Below are 18,057 nucleotides of genomic sequence, written 5' to 3' on the forward strand. Positions count from 1 at the left end.
TGTGCTTCCATAATAAGTTGAGATTTTTGTATATTTTCCTTCAGATCTCTTACTCTCATACCCATAAGGCAGATTCTTCCAAATACTCATGTTTCCAATTGCTCTTAGCAAATTACTTGAGTCTGGAATAAGAGGCCCATTTGCTTCAAGTCTACTAAGATGTTCTGGCCTATGTTAATAAAATTTTCTCCCCTTACTTAATTGATCTAATTAAAATATTCATTTAATGTGACTAGAATTAAGCTAACCATAGGTTACTTGCATTTGGTGGTCCAGTACTCTTAAATAGTACATGACCTACTGCATAGACTGTAAGAAATTAAGAAATGGCAGACATTTGGAAAGATGCTTTTTATCTATTAACTATATAGCACTATACTTTTTCCCTCTAACATCATGAAGATCTCACTAGTAAACAGTAAGCTATAATTCCAAGAAAAACACTGATAGTTTTAATTAAATACTAGTAATGATAGTAAATTTTATTATAATAGTTATGCAATCAAATAATTTCTTCTTTAAAAAGAAACTCCAAAATCATCTGGATTCTCTCTATTCTGAGGCTTAACTCTCCTCCATTCACCTCTGTTCAAATGGCCATCTAGCCATGTGACATCCTTTTGCTATTATGTTTGGATTTCTCACAATTTCAGAAGCTGCCCAAGGAAAGGTTTGGTTGACCTATGCATTAGACTAAAAACCCTGCCCCTATTAGAGGAAAAAGTAGGCCCAACTCTCTATCATGTTGACTCAAGAACCGACATTCTCCATAAGACTCCTAAAGCAGAAGAAGTAAAATCAAGAATCAATAAATGGGATGGTAACAAAGTAAAAAACTTCTTCACAGCAAAGAAAACAATCAAAAGAACTTTCAGAATGGTAGAAAAATTTTACCATCCACACCTCAGAGCATTAATCTCCAGGATATTCATAGAACTCAAAAAACTTAATACCAAAAATACCAAATAACTCAATCAATAAATGGGCAAAAGAATTGAACAGGCAACTCACAGAAGAAAGGCAAATGGTCAAAAATATGAAAAAAATGGTCAATATCTCTAGTAATGAGAGAAATGCAAATTAAAACTATACTGAGAGTTCATCTCAATTCTTGTATATCAAGAATACAAGCAACAGTTAATATTGGCAAGGATAAGGGGAAAATGTATGCTCATACATTGCTGGTGAACTGCAAACTGGTGCAACCACTGTGGAAAGCAGTATGGAGATTCCTCAGAAAATTTGGAATGGAATCACCATTTGACCCAGTTATTCCACTCCTTGGTTTATACCCAAAGGACTTTAAATTAGCACACTACAGGGATATATAAATGTTTATAAAACTCAATTCATGATAGCAAAGTTATGGAACAAACCTAGGTGCCCTTCGACAGATGAATAGATAAAGAAAATGTGGTACAAATACAAAATAGATTATTATTCAGCCATAAAGAAAGTGAAATTATGGCATTTGCCAGTAAATGGATGGAATTGGAGAATATCATGCTAAATGAAATAAACCAGGACTAGGGTTTTGTCTCAGTGGTAGAGCACTTGGCTATATGTGTGAGGTCATGGGTTTGATCCTCAACACCACATAAAAAATAAATAAATAATATAAATGTATTATGTCCATCTACACCAAAAAAAATTAAAGGAAGAAATTAACCAGCTCCAAGAAATACAAAAGGCCAAAGTACTCTCTGACATGTGTATGATAACTCATAACAGAGGAGGGTATGGACAAAATGTATGGATGTTCCCTGGATTAGGCAAAGGGGAATGAAAGGAAAGGAGGAGGGATGAGAATGGGAAAGACAGTAGAATAAATTAGACATAACATTCCTATGCTTATATATGAATACAAGACCAGTGTAATTCCACATCATGTTCAACCACAAGAATGGGATCCAAATTGGAATGTGTTGCACTCCATGTATGTATAATATGTCCAAATACACCTTACTGTCATGTATATCTAAAAACAGAAAATTAAGAAAAAAAACTTTATATGGACAAAAAAGGAAAAGGTCTTGTCTTTTTTATTTTTTAATGTTAAACTGATATTATGCAACCCACAAGATTTCACTCCTTGGTTCTAGTTTGACTCTTTGCCCTACTAAGTAGGTCTAATTCTTGTCCCATGGGTTATCCCTTCATTTATTTGCAAGAAACTCTCAGATCTCCCCCAGATCTTAACTTCTTTTGCCTAAACTTCTTCAGCAAATTCATCTGTATTTCAAATGATATGTTTTCACATTCCTTAAATCATTCTTATCCCTCTCCTTATTCAGTGAATTCCAGTTTTACTTTTATAATATTTTCAGGTGGTAATCTGACCAGTTTAGTGAACAATTATGTGCTCTGGGACATAATAATTTTTGATGATACTTAATTTAATCATGCCTTTTAGAAGCCTTATCCTCTGCTGACTCATATTGAGCCTACTGTCCCAAACCTCAAAACTTTTTTTCTAGTCCTCCAAGTCAAAACTGAAAGAAGGGATGTAAAGGGGGTGTGAGGATTTGAAAGTTGAATATTCTACATTCTGGACTAGTCTCCCACCAGGTGTTAACATGCTGTCTAAAATTAAGTCACATCATTTCTATATTTTAAATTCTCTATAATTAAAGATGACATTCTTTTACTTCACAAATACATGCCAGTTTTCTAAAATTTAGATGAGTGGAATCATCTGTGGAAAGTTTTTGTAAAAAATCTTATGCCTGTCCCACTAAGATGTCCTGAATAAGCATCACCAGAGATGAGATCAAAGCATCTGTAAGTTGGGAAAGTATCCCAGGTGATTCTAATATATGTTTATGGTTATAAATTACTACTTCAGAGTCACTTAAAAATAAATGTTCTAGTACTAACTTTTGACAGATATTATGCAACCCTCAAGATTTCAGTCATACATAATACTATTTAAAAGCAAGTACATAAACACAATTAAACATCAAGTAATTAAGTAGTCAATTTGTATAGTCACTTACCTTTATATACAATGTCCTTGGGGCTCTGCAATGGACATAATGGCTCCTAAGGGTCGAATCAAGCCTATGATAGCAAGAGTTGGCTTTTATAGGTTAGGGGGGAAGACCTTTTTATATAGGGATATGTTGTTTATGACCACTTTGACTGAATCTTCAAGGAAAGGAAAGGCAAAACTATAGCCTGTGACCAAGATAACAGCATCAATGTTGTCCTCTCTGGATCCATCCTCAAATATGGCAGTTGTCTCTGTAAATTCCTTCACATTTCCCTTCACTTTCACCAAGCAGAAATTATATGATTTGGCAGATCATTTACTGTTGGATGCTGGCTCAGAGCTCTATAAGTGCCGATAAAGATGAAGAGTGACTGAGAGAGAGAAAGAAGGGAAAAGAGAGAAATAAATCACATAAGTAAATTTTTGCTTTGGTGGAGGTGGTTAAATAATATGTCAAATGTTTTCCCTCAGTCTACCCATGATATTTGCAAAAGTTCTATTTATACCACTTCTACTTTACATCAGCTTTTCAGGGCAAAACCTGAACCCTAGAAGTCACTGAAAGGGGAAGGTACTGGAGAAGTGAAGGAAGAAGAGTCTTATTTGAAGAGTGCATATGTGGTATCTTAAGTAATAATAACACTCTGTGGTATCATAAGGTCATAGGTCAATAGTTTCTGTCCACATATCATTAAGTCTGGCAGAATTTGACTGTTAATACTCTGTTCAGTTCCATTTCTAGTTCCAAAGGCACAAGAGGTAGACTTAGAATTTCATTTTCCAAGCTGTGTAAAAAACTACATCCATATAGCAATTTAGAATTTAAGTTACATTTCCATGTATTAAATTGACAGTCACACAAGCTCTATGGAGGTGATAGAATAGGTGTCATTATCTAGGTTATATAGTTGTGGAAACTGAAGTCAAGAGAAGTGAAGTGACTTGACCAATGTTATACAGCCTAGTATTTTAGAATTTCTATTAAAATAACTTTGTATAAACTCTGTTGGGATACTTTGGACCTGTTAAATAGTGTTTTCTAGAGATGGCATGGAATAAGGGTATCAAAATAAATAAGTCAGTTTTCCAGTATCTTGGGTCTTAAAAAAATAATTCAGTGTTAAAACAGTCTTAATTTCTGAAATTTAAGTCAGTAGGCTCTAAGAGTCCTCATCCCATTATTTTCCTGGCCTAGCCTCAGGAATATTATGCATTTTACAACTATACCTGATTTGTTGAATTTAATTTGCTTTGATTTTAACCTTTAGGCACATTCTTTTCTGCATCCCAACCTCATGATTTTATCTTTCTCTCTAAACCTATTCCCTTTCACTACCAGTATCACCATTTACATAGTTGGCCAAGTCATAAAACTGTCTCATATCTGCTCACCAAGCCTATACTCTTTATCCCTTAAAAAGGAAGATTACCCAGAATAGTTTTGTTTATTCCCTATCCCCCCTGAACTATTATAGTTGTCTTTAGGTCTCCATTCCTATCTGCCTTCTATATCATTTGCCTTAGAATAGAAACACAAATAAACATGAATTTAGGATCCTCAATTTAGAAAAGAAAAGAAAAATCTAAAAAGAATATTATCAGGTCAGATGCAGTGGTCATTCTAAAATACTTTTATTACAGATTTATTATTATGTCACTCACTTGCTTAAATTATAGGCAAGTGCTCTGCCACTGAGCTAAATCCCCAACCCCCCAAACTTTTTATTTAGCAGAGCATATAAAAAGTTTCTTACATGATAGATCTAGAGATATATTCAAATACTCTTCTATCTTTGCCATGTACTCTAGATATATCAGACTATGTGCAGGTCCCAGGGTATAATGTGCCTTTTGCTATTCTAAGATATTATAATTAGAATGCCACATGCTGACACTATTTGCCTACCTGTTATTATTCCATAACACCTCAATTTTTTTGAAACTACAAAAGATATTCATGCTTAAAGAATTAAATGAAAATTTTGTTGGGAAACACAGAGTCCAAGTATCATCTCACTAATTAATTTCAAGTTGCTGATGCAATTTAGCAAGGCCTTAAGCAACTTAGTGAAACCCTATCTCAAAAAATAAAAAGGGCTGTGGATGTAACTCAGTGGTAAAGTGACTCTGGGTTCAATTCCTAATACCCAAAGAAAAATGAAAAGAACATTTTTGGGACATCTGTGGAAATCTGAATATGCCAACGTTTTAGATAATGTATTTTATCACTGTTAAATTTCCCAAATGTGATAATTGTATTATGGTATATAGGAGAGTGTCCTTTTTCTTAGGTATATATTAATGATTTTGATTTACTTTAAAAAATGTACTTAAGTATGTATGTATGCTACTTATTGTTTGAATATTCCTATCTTCTACAAGGAAAAGAGAAAAAGCAAATATGGTCATATTTGATAGGTGAATCTAGGTAAAAGATATATGGATGTTCAATGTATTTATTATTGAACTGCTTTTCTGTAGATCTGAACATTTTCAAAACTGAGAAGTTGGACAGAAAAAAATCATTTAAAGTCAGTATATAGAAATGCTTTCACAATGTTTCTCCTGGCTGTATGGGAACCTCACTCTTTATACTCTGCATCCTATGCATTTCTTTGTCATATCCTGTTGTCTGTCTTCTCATTTATATTTTTAAGGTTAGATCTGTTCTGAAGTTTTCCACTTGTTACTCATATTTTCCTTGGGCAAATTACTTAGATTCTCTAAGTTTCAATTTTTATAATCTGTAAAATGAACATAAAAAAGGTATGGACCCTCAGGGCCATTTGTTAGGGTTAAATGAATAATATATATAGCTCATCACTGTGCTTGTCTTTAAAAAGTATTCAAAAAAGGTAAGGTATTATTTGTATTATCATGTCTTTTCTCTCTGTATTTCATGCCCAACATAATGCTTTGCTAACAACAGATGCACCATATTTATTGACTGACTGAATGATGCACTGCCCTGTACTACCTTTTTGTTGTTGTTGGGCACAATATAAAAAGAACTGATACCTGACAGAATAAGAAAATGATTAATGCCAATGAGAATGAGTGGCAGAAATCCTTTAGAGCAGCGGATCTTGGTCTGTGGTTGATATGGTAAAAATCGAATTTCAGATTCTCTGGGTTTTTTTTTTTTTTTTTTTTTTTTGGTACTGGGGATTGATCCCAGGGCTGTATTCTTGTGAGGCAAGCACTCTACCAACTAAGGTATATCCCCAGCCCTGGGTCTTCTTAATGTATGGGTAGAGATAGCTCTGTTAGCCTGTGTGAACTATTCTTGTTCTTTTATCTTAGCCATTATTAACTCCATTCCCATCCTGAAAACATACCTGTGTTTAGACTTCAGGCCAAACATTTCATGATCAAATCTTTGATTAATACATTTTTCCAAAAACGTATTTGCTAATGCTTGGCCACATATCTTTGATATAAGATGTTTAAGTTCAGAAAGGTGTACAACATCTAAAGGATATCCATGGGCCCCTACATGATTCAGAATTCAAGCCCCTCTCATGGTGTTGAGGAACACCTAAGGCATGGGAAATATTGTTTACTTTTATCATTCTGGCCCACAATCTGAAAGCATTCCCACTTTATTCAAGATTAAGTTCAAACTCACTAGTGTGGCATTTTAGTTTTGTACTATCTTTTAAAAAAATTCCTGCCGTTTTCCTTCCAAAACACTAAGAATGTGTCTTGCTGTGATCCACCACTCTGTTTCTGTTTAAAGGTCAAGTATTTGAAAAGTTCTTCTCTTTTAAATTCTCCTCAGCCCATACATTTTTAAGATCCAGATCAAGTTGGCTTCCTCATTGAGAACATCACTAACCTTTCAGGCTGAGAATTCTCTCTCCATCCTCTGAACTTCACTAGCACTTACCACCTATAGGATTCATTAAAAATCATGGAATAGGCTGGGCTCAGTGGCACATGCCTATAATCCCAGTGGTTCCAGAGACTGAGGCTGGAGGATCACGAGTTCAAAGCCAGCCTCATCAACTTAGCAAGACCCTAATCAACTCAGTGAGACCCTGTCTGTAAATAAAATATAAAAAGAACTGGGGAAGTGGCTCAGTGGGTAAGTGCTGATATCCATATGTTTTAGGAAAGAATAGATTGCTTCTATTTTTTCCATTTGAGTGGCAAAAAGGAAACTCACCCAGCATCCTGTTAAGTAAAATTTTTTAATTACCAAAATGTGCCTTCCTTTATATGATAACATGGCATTTCTTCTAGCCAATGGACAATTCACACTCCTAAGATTGCATTTACACAACCTCTTCCAACAAATACCTGGTCTTCATCAAAGCCAGGGAGAAGCTAACTAAGATTCTTTAAAAAAAATTTTTATAGTTGTAGATGGACAGTATGTCTTTGTTTTATTTGTTTATTTTTCTGGGGTGTTAAGAATGGAACCCAGTGCCTCACACATGCCAGGCCAGCACTTTGCCACTGAGCTACAGTCCCAGCCCTACCTGGGATTATGAGTGCAGCCTGAAGCAGTGAGCATATTCCTTAGTATAAAATCAACTGAATAGTGGAAATCTAAACAGCAATCATGACCCTCCATTAGCATCAATCATGATGCCAACTGAGGCAATGAAACCAAGCCCCATATTTGCCACTAGTATGATGGGCAATGTCCAGCCATCCATACTCTGTTGGGTCTAACTTCTTTTTTAAATTGATTTTTTATTGTAAACAAATGGGATACATGTTATTTCTGTTTGTACATGAAGTAAAGGCATACCATTTGTGCAATCATACATTTACATAGGGTAATGGTGTTTGATACATTCTGTTATTTTCCTTCCCCTCTCCCCTCCCACCACTCTTTTCTCTCCATACAGTCCTTCCTTCCTCCATTCTTGCCCCCCTCCCACCCCCCATTTTATGTCATCATCCACTTATCAGCAAAATCATTCGTACTTTGGTTTTTTGAGATTGGTGTATCTCACTTAGTGTGATATTCTCCAACTTCATTCACTTGCCTGCAAATGCTATAATCTTATTGTTCTTTATGGCTGAGTAATATTCCATTGTATATATATATACCACAGTTTCTTTATCCATTCATCACTTGAAGGACATCTAGGTTGGTTCCACAATCTGGCTATTGAAAATTGAGCAGCTATGAACATTTATGTGGCTGTATCTCTGTAGTATGCTGATTTTAAGTCCTCTGGTTATAGGCCAAGGAGTGAGATAGCAGGGTCAAATGGTGGTTCCATTCCAAGCTTTCTGAGGAAACTCCACACTGCTTTCCAGAGTGGCTGCACTAATTTGCAACCCCACCAGCAATGTATGAGTGTACCTTTTACCCCATATGCTCTCCAACACCTATTGTTGCCTGTATTCTTGATGATCGCCATTCTATTTGGGGTGCGATGGAATATTAGGGTAGTTTTGATTGCATTTCTCTTATTACTAGAGATGTTGAACTTTTTTTATATATCTGTGGATTGCTTGTAGATCTGCTTCTGTGAAGTGTCTGTTCATTTTCATAGCCCATTTCTTGATTGCATTATTTGTATTCTTGGGGTAGAGTTTTTTGAGTTCATTATATATTCTGAAAATTAGTGCTCTATTTGAAGTATGAGTGGCAAAGATTTTCTTCCACTCTGTAGGTTCTTTCTTCATATTGCTGATAGTTTCTTTTGCTGAGAGGAATCTTTTTAGTATGAATCTATCCTGGTTATTGATTCTTGCTTTTATTTCTTGTGCAATGGGAGTCCTGTTAAGGAAGTCTGATCCTAAGCCAACATGTTGAAGATTTGGACCTACTTTTCTTCTATAAAATGAAGGGTCTGTGGTCTGATTCTGAGGTCCTTGATCCATTTTGAGTTGAGTTTTGTGCAGGGTGAGAGATAGGCAATTAATTTCATTCTGCTGCATATGAATTTCCAGTTTTCCCAGCACCATTTTTTGAAAAGAGTATCTTTTCTCCATGGCATATTTTTGGTAACTTTGTCTAGTATGAGAACATTGTATTGATTTGGATTTGTTTCCAAATTCTGTACCATTGTGTCCTCTATTCTGTACATTGATCTACCTGTCTATTTTATTACCAACATCATGCCATTTTTGTTACTATTACTTTGTAGTATAGTTGAATTTGTGGTGTTGTGATACCCCCCTGCTTCACTCTTCCTACTAAGTATTGCTTTAGCTATTCTGGGTTTCTTATTCTTCCAGATGATTTTCATGATTGTTTGCTCTATTACTGTAAGGTACATCATTGGGATTTTAATTGGAATTGCATTGAATCTGTATAGCACTTTTGGTAGTATGGCCATTTTGACAATATTAATTCTCGCTATCCAAGAACATGGGAGATCTTTCCATTTTCTAATGTCTCCCTCAATTTCTTTCTTCAATGTATTCTAGTTTTAATTGTTGAGATCTTTTACATCTTTGGTTAGATTGATTCCCAAGTATTTTATTTTATTTTTTTTGTGGCTATTGCCAATGGAATTGTTTTCCTCATTTCCCTTTCAGATGTTTCACCGCTTATATATAAAAATGCTATAGATATATGCATGTTGATTTTATAGCCTGCTACTTTGCTGAATTCATTGATGAGGTCTAAAAGTTTTCTGGAGGAATATTTTGGATACTCTAAATGTAAAATCATGTCATCAGCACATAGTGACACCTTAAGTTCCTCTTTTTCTATTCATATCCCTTTAATTTCTTTAGCCTGTCTAATTGCTCTGGCTAGTATTTCATGAATGATGTGAATAGAAGTGGAGAAAGAGGACATCCCTGTCTTGTTCCCATTTTGAAAGGGAATGCTTTCTGTTCTTCTCCATTAAGAATGATGTTGGCCATGGGCTTAGCATAAATAGCCTTTACAATGTTCAGGTATGTTTCTACTATCCCTATTTTTTCTAGTGTTTTGAGCATGAAGGGGTGTTGTATTTTGTCGAACGCTTTTTCTGCATCAATGGAAATAGCCATATGATTCTTATCCTTAAGTTTATTGACATGATGGATTACATTTATTGATTTACAGATGTTAAACCATCCTTGCATTCCAGGGATGAACCCCACTTGATCATGTGCATGATTTTCTTAATATGTGTTTGGATATGGTTTGCCAGTATTTTGTTAAAGATCTTTGCATCTATATTCATCAAGGGTATTGGTCTAAAATTTTATTTTGTTGGTGTGTTTTCACCTGGTTTGGGTCTAAGGGTGATATTAGCTTCATAGAATGAGTTTTGTAGGGTACCCTCCATTTTTATTTCCTGGAATACTTTGAGAAGTATTGGAAAGAGTTCTTCTTTGAAGGTCTTGGAGAACTTGGCTGAGAATCCATCTGGTCTTGGGCTTTTCTTGGATCGTAGGTTTTTAATGGCTTCTTCTATTCCATTGCTTGATATTGATTTGTTTAAATTTTGTATGTTCTCCATGTTTAGTTTGGCAGGAGCATATGTTTCTAGAAATTTATCAATGTCTTCGGTAGTTTCTGTTTGTACTACAGATTTTCAAAATAGCTTCTCATTATGTTCTGTATCTCAGTGGTGTCTGTCGTGATATTTCCTTTTACATCACAAATTTAGTAATTTGAGTTTTCTCTCTTCCTCTCTTTGTTAATGTGGCTAAGGGTTTGTCTATTTTGTTTAATTTTTCAAAGAACCAACATTTTTGTTTTGTCAATTTTTTGAATTGTTTCTTTTGTTTCAATTTCATTGATTTCAGCTCTGATTTTAATTATTTCCTATCTTCTAGTACTTTTGCTGTTATTCTGTTCTTTTTCTAGGGCTTTGAGTTGTAATATTATGCCATTTAGTTGTTGACTTTTCATTCTTTTCTGGAATGTGCTGCATGCATTGAATTTACCTTAGTACTACTTTCATAGAGTCCCAGAGATTTTGATATGTTATATTGTTGTTCTTATTGACCTCTGAGAATTTTTTTTAATCTCCTCCCTGATGTTTTCTGTTATCCATGTTTCATTCAATAGCATATTATTTAGTCTCCTGGTGTTGTAGTAATTTCTGTTTTTTATTATGTCATTGATTTCAACTCTCATCCATTATGATCTGATAGAACACAAGGCAGTATCTCTTTTTTTTTGAATTTCCTAAGGACTGCTATGTGGAATAATATATGGTCTATTTTTGAGAAGGTTCCATGTGCTGCTGAGAAGAAAGTGAATCCACTCGTTGATGGATGGAATATTTTACATATGTGTATTAAGTCTAGGTTATTGATTGTGTTATTGAGTTCTATGATTTCTTTGTTTCATTTTTGTTTGGAAGATCTATCCAGTGGTGACAGCGGTGTGATGAAGTCACCCAGAATTATTGTGCTGTGGTCTATTTGATTCCTGAAATTGAGAAGGATTTGTTTGATGGACAGGGATACACCATTGTTTGGGGCATAAATATTTACCATTATTATGTCTTCCCGATTTATGGTTCCCTTAAGCAGTATAAAATGTCCTTCTTTATCCCTTCTGACTAACTTTGGCTTGAAGTCCACTTTATGTGATATAAGGATGGAAACCTCCACTTTTTTACTGAGTCCATATGCATTGTAGATTTTATCCCATCCTTTCACTTTTAGTCTGTGGATGTCTTTTTCTATGAGATGAGTCTCTTCCAGGCAGCATATTGTTGGGGCTTTCTTTTTAATCCAGTCTGCCAGTCTATGTCTTTTGATTGATGAGTTTAGGCCATTAACATTAAGGGTTATTATTGAGAGAAGATTTGTACTCCCAGTCATTTGGGCTTATTTTTGGTTTCTAATTTGGCTTGGTTTCTACTATGAGTGGATTTGTCTCTAAGGTAGTTCCTCCCTTTGCTGACCTACATTGTTGTTTTTCATTTCCTCCTCATGGAATATTTTGTTGAGAACATTCTGTATCACAGGCTTTCTATGTGTAAATTCTTTAAGTTTTGTTTATCATGGAAGGATTTTACTTCATCTTCAAATCTGAAGGTTAGTTTTGCTTGTTATTGGATTCTTGGTTTGTTACCATGTTCTTTCAGAGCTTGAAATATGTTGTGCCTGGCCCTTCTTGCTTTTAGAGTCTGGGTGTGAAGTCTGCTGCTCTCCATATTGATTTCCCCCTATATGTAATCTGATGCTTTTCTCTCATGGCCTTCAAAGTCCTATCTTTATGTTGAATACTAGTTATTTTTATTATAATGTGCCTTGTTGTGGATCTGCTGTGATTTTGTGCATTTGGTGTTCTGTAAGCCTCTAGTACTTGATTTTCCATTTCATTCTTCAGGTTTGGGAAATTTTCTGATATTATTTCATTGAATAGGTTGTTCATTCCTTTGGTTTGTATCTCTGTGCCTTCCTCAATCCCAATAATTCTTAAATTTAGTCTTTTCATGATGTCCCATAGTTCTTGGACATTCTGTTCATGATTTCTTACCATCTTCTCTGTTTGGTCAACTTTATTTTCAAGATTAAATATTTTTTCTTCATTGTCTGAGGTTCTTTCTTCAAAGTAGTCTAGTCTTTTGGTGATGCTTTCCAGTGGGTTTTTTATTTGGTTTATTGTTTCCTTCATTTCAAGGAGTTCTGTTTGGTTTTTTTGAGCATCTCTATCTCCTTGTTGAAATGATCTTTTACTTCTTGCATTTGCTCTTTCAACTGCTTATTGGTATTATGCTTTGCCTGCATTTGCTCTCTTATCTCATCCTTTGCTTCATGAATCATCTTAATCATGTATAATCTGAAGTCATTTTCTGACATTTCTTCTATCATACTGTGATTGGATTCTATTAATATAGAATCTAGATTTGCTTGGATCATTTTCATCCCTTGTTTTCTCATGTTTTTCATGTATCTTCCCCTCTAGCAGTGCAGATCTTTGGTGTTGCTGTTTCCCCCTATAGGCTATAGTGGCCCTATAGGTTTCCAAAACTTTTCTTTGAGAGGAGATCAATATTAGCAGTACTCAATTCAGACAGTATGCAATCCTAGACTTTTAGCCTGTATGAAGACACTAACAATATTGTCATAGTAAACAGAATGAGTTCAATCATTATCTTCAGTATAACAAACAGATTTGCAATAAGGTCTGAACTTTCTAATTTAGGACAAAGAGGATGCAGAAGGATGTAGGATGTAGCTGCTAATGGGATAAGACAAGAATATACAGAAGTTCTAGATAATAGAAAGGGTTAGAGTAAAATCAAAAGAAATTGGTTGTTAGCATGCAAAAAGATAGAAGGAGACTCTGAGGGAACAGGTAAACAAAAGGAAAAGAGAAGAAGAAAAGCAAAGAAAAAAACTTAAAATTGTTCAATAAGGAGAAAAAAGAAAATCTACACTATAACAGACATATAGTATTCAAACCTCCGAGTCTTCAGTAGCCCGATGCATGAGAGGTACCTGACAATGAACTTCAAGTCTCCAGCAGGCATCTCAGGATGGGATTTGCCCCCACCTAAAGATCAGAGCTGTGGCTTCCAGGATTATTCAAGATGGCCACTCTGGCTTTCAAATGTGTTGGCAATTGGGGAGCTGCATCTCAGGGTGTGAATGTGGTCAGCTGGAGGTCCTGGATGCACGGTGTGGTTGGTCAGGCAGGGGTCCTGGAGGTTAGGTGAGTTTGGTGTGGTTGCAGGATCCTGGAGGTGGGGTGCAATCAGTCGATCTGGGGTCCCAGTGATAGGGCGCAATCATTTGGTCTTGGGGTCCTGTTGGCAGGGAGCAATCAGTTGATGTGAGGGCCATTGAGGCAGGGAGTGATTGTTCAGAATGAGGGTTCCTGGTGATGGGGCTCAGTCAGTCCATCCAGGTGTCCTACAGGTCCTGGCTGTTGTCTCAAAATGGTGGCAGTCCAGGTCTACCTTCTTGATAAGACTGAAGATAGAATGAAGCAAAGAAAATCATTGACTCAAACCTGATTGGCTGTGTAGTGAATCTCTACAGCCAGATCTCCTACAGAATTCCCAACAATTGTAAAGACTCTTTTTCCAGCCAATACCTCTGGGTTTTTATAGTCTCAACTATGGAAGTACTGTCCTTTGAACTTCTCAATTCCTGCAAGGGAACAGAAAATATTTTTAGGATGATAGTTTATATGATGGATATCATTTGTAAAATCATTCTTTTGTAGAATTTAAAGTTGAAGCACATATTCTCCATATAATCTCCCTTTATTCAGCTATTCTTGTCATTCTGAATACTTTTGCTTATTTTTTTCTTCCACAGCCTCAGAATAGTAAGTTGTGATTCCTTTATCATAAGTAGTTTGTATTTTGTATTTGCAGAATCGCAAATACAAACTGCCTCAGAAAACTGCCTTTCTCTTTTGTCTTTTCATTCCCTTAGATACATACTCCCATTTCAATTAGAGAATATATGTTTCTGTATACTCTAGGATATACATAAAGTGCATTTTTAAAAAAAAAAAGAAAGTTCAGGCCCCAAACTGAAACTAAATTATTCAAGTTTTCATTTAGCCCTTAGAAACTCAATATTTATTTGTTTCTTCAATCACTGAAAAATTTCACATCTGAACGACTGCTGTGTAAGAGTTCCACAGTCTTCCTTTTTGATCCTTAAGAAGACCAAAGTCATTGTGAAACTAAATACTATTATCTTCTACTTGTCATAAATACATATGTTCTCAAAAATTTGATGTAATTTGGTTTCATTATTGTGAAAACATCACAGAAGTACTTACATAAGCGTAGATTGTTTAGGCCAGTCACTCGATGTGGCCTCCTGATGCAATCAAGTCCCACAATAAACATGAGACGTGAGGCTACTTGGTGTAACATGGCAGTCTGTTTTATAGTAAATGTTTCTATAAGTAGAAGCAGTATACTCTACACTAAATGTAGTACAGTAAGTACATAAACCAGTAACATGGTTGTTTATTATTATTATGTACTACATACATAATTTTGTGAGCTATAATTTTATACAACTGACAGTGCAGATGAGTTTGTACATCAACATCACCATGATATTATAAGGTTATGATACTACTCAGCCAAGAGGAATTTTTCAGTCTGCATTATAATCTTATGGGATTGCCATTCTATATGTAGTCCAGCATTGACTGAAATGGCATTATGTGGTGGCATAGTTGTTCACAGACCTCTAAACTCTAAAATTACCATTGCCCAAATGGCAATAATACAAATTATCCCATTTTCAAGGGAACATGCACAATTAGGGTAAGCCTTATTTCACCCCAAAGTAAAAATTACTCAGACTACAACCTTCTATTCCTCAGTGTCAAAGGTATGGCTTATGGGTCAACCTCCTTTCTTGTAGATCACTCACCTGGAAAGCTTTCCATGGGTAAGTGAGCATTAGTGTGATGGCCAGTGCAAACCACGACTCCACCAAAGATATTAACCTTCTTTTTCCCTTCACACTCAGTGACCACCTCTCATTGGCATAAAGTAGAGAAATCAGGTCTCTTCTTCACACTGTACACAGTGGTCTGAAAGAAAAGTAACATACACAGGGGACTGTAACCATAGCCAGTTCAGTGTATATCTTCCCACAAATGACTTATCCTGCAAAATGTTACACAAAAGGTTGATAGTGCAGGTACCATCACACCATTAGGGTCCTTGCAAAATTATTTGATTTTCATACTCCATAAAGTACAGTTTTATTTGAGGTTGTGGTCCAAATGAGAAGACTTTCATAAGACACAAATTAAAATGGAACTGACAAACTAATGTACTCTCCTATTCCTCTAGAAAAATAGGATTTGTGAGGATTTTTGGTCTCTGCCTTAAGGCATTGTAGCACCTGCATAACTCCTGAATTTATCCTGCACTTCTTTGACACTGTGCACTAAACATCTATTCCTCCACTAACCCCAGACATCCTCAAACTCTCTGATGTCTTCTGACACCCAAATCCTGTTCTATTTGACTAACCTCAAACATGTTATTATGAGGTTCCCTTTCATGTTAGAGCAGGAAAATATTTCAGTGGCTCTTATTTTTTTAAAGGAATCTCTGTTTTTTGCAAATGCCCACTTCACAAGTGATTATACAGAAAGAGTCTGTAAGTGGTATAATTTTTAGTTTTTCAAAAAAAAAGCAATAAATATGGTTTACTCTGCCAGCCTAAGGAAACATCAAGAATATATTCCAATGAGCTTCTAGGGCCTTGGCTATAATGTCTTGGTTGAGTACTAGAGACACTGAGCCTTAACCATCATGTACTATTTATAGTTCCTCTTATGTGTTTTAACACAAGATGGTGCTTCTTCTTGGAACATCCTTTCATTCCTTCTTCATTTGGTAGACTCCTTTCTACTCAAGACTCAGCTTGGACACTATCTTCTCTAAAAATCTTTCCTGCAACTTGATTCCTCTTCCCTGATGGGTTAAATATCCCTCTTCTGAGCTGCAATGTATAGATCTCTATAGCACTTATCACTTGGTTTTTTATATGTATAATAATAATTTTCTTCATTTTTCTGTGTCTTTAAACACAGTTACTTAGCTAAGTTACTTATGATTTTTTTTGTCTTTGCATCATCACTGCTTAGTACAGTAACAAACTTGTTGAAGAACTGTCACTTAAACAGGTCAGAGATGTATCACTGGGCTGTAAATGACTGGCTTTGGAAATTTTCACCAGATATTACCATTTTATTATTTTTGCTAAACAGAAAAAGGTGGAAGGTTTGGGTTTTAAGCCAGATGATATATCTGTTTATGGTCATGATTGTAAATTATGGGAAAATCTCAGTAGACTTTAGAGAAGGAAGGAACAAAATGTCGTACAGTACAATCATCTTCTTTTACATAAAAAGAAAATTATTTATTTATTTATTTATTTATTTATTTATTTATTTATTTTTGCACTACTGGGGATCAAACTCAGGGCCTTGGGCTTGCAAGGCAAGCACTCTACCAGCTGAGCTATCTGCCCAGCCCAGAAAATTATGATAAATTCAAGTTGAGAAACTAACTCATCTCAGGTCACAAGTTAATTAGTGGTAAGAACAAGGGACAGAATTCAGGGTTTTGTTTCCTAATTCAGTGTTCTACTCTCTCCACCAGATTTAACTTCTTTGCTTCCTCAGTAAGTTCCCATTCACTAAGTTCTTCACCAGGTTGTTTTGGTAATCACATAAAATAATATATTGAAAAGGGTCTCAGAAAGTATAAAATAATAATGCAATAGTGGATAAGTTGTGGAACCAGAAATATTTAAAGTTTCCATACCTATTCATTCCCCTCATTTCCTTTATTATAAAAACAGAATGTGAAATGAAGACAATGAAAATATGTGTGGCAGGTATCTTTCTGTATCTGCAGCCAAAATATATGAGACTTTCCCAGGGACATTTTAGAGAGAGAACAGAGTGGAGATTTTGTACTTGAGCATATCAAGCTAATATTTACACATAAGCACTGGTAAATGAAGCCACATTATGCACTTACTTCATGAAGAATTTCAAACACAAAGACACCCACAAAACTGCCTACCTTGTACAGGACATATTTTAAAAGGTTGAAGTCTTTGACATACATCCTGAAATACTCGAGGACCTGGGAATTGTGCATGAAGTTAAGATAATGATCTGGGATGGTGTAGTCACTGAAACACATCATCTCCTTTGAAGTATTGATGATCACCAATTTGTAATTACTGACTCTCCCTTCCTGCAGTAAATTAGAAGTATTCATGGCAACTTGAGAACTACTTTCATGATTTAAAAATAGCCAGTGAACAGTTGAAAAATTTCCTGAAATAAATGACAATTCAAACAAATGACACACATACACCACCTCCACACATCTCCCAGTACTTGTGCCTCTGTGTAGTTCCTTCCCCTTGAGTCTCAGTATCTTTATGGCTTGCTTTTGACCAACAGTATACAGTTGACATGGCACTGAATGACTTTCAATACTAAGTAAAAAGTAGCCTTGCAGCTTCCACCGAGGTGTCTTAGAAGGCTTACTTTGGTGGAACCCAGCAGTCATGTAAGAAGTTACCTTTTGTACCTGTGACCCAAATACCTGACAATGAGAAAGAATTCTTTTGGCTCATGGATTCAGAAGTTTCAGATCCACTGCTTTTGGCTTCAGGCAAGGCAG

General features: G+C 35.5%; 1 pseudogene; it reads right to left on the reverse strand.

Annotated features, from left to right (window-relative positions):
• Positions 1-2,998: 2,998 nt before the first annotated feature.
• LOC124974937 (flavin-containing monooxygenase 5-like) lies at positions 2,999-17,586 on the reverse strand (annotated as a pseudogene).
• Positions 17,587-18,057: the final 471 nt, after the last annotated feature.

Source organism: Sciurus carolinensis, unplaced genomic scaffold, assembly GCF_902686445.1.
Source record: "Sciurus carolinensis unplaced genomic scaffold, mSciCar1.2, whole genome shotgun sequence".
Taxonomy (NCBI): domain Eukaryota; kingdom Metazoa; phylum Chordata; class Mammalia; order Rodentia; family Sciuridae; genus Sciurus; species Sciurus carolinensis.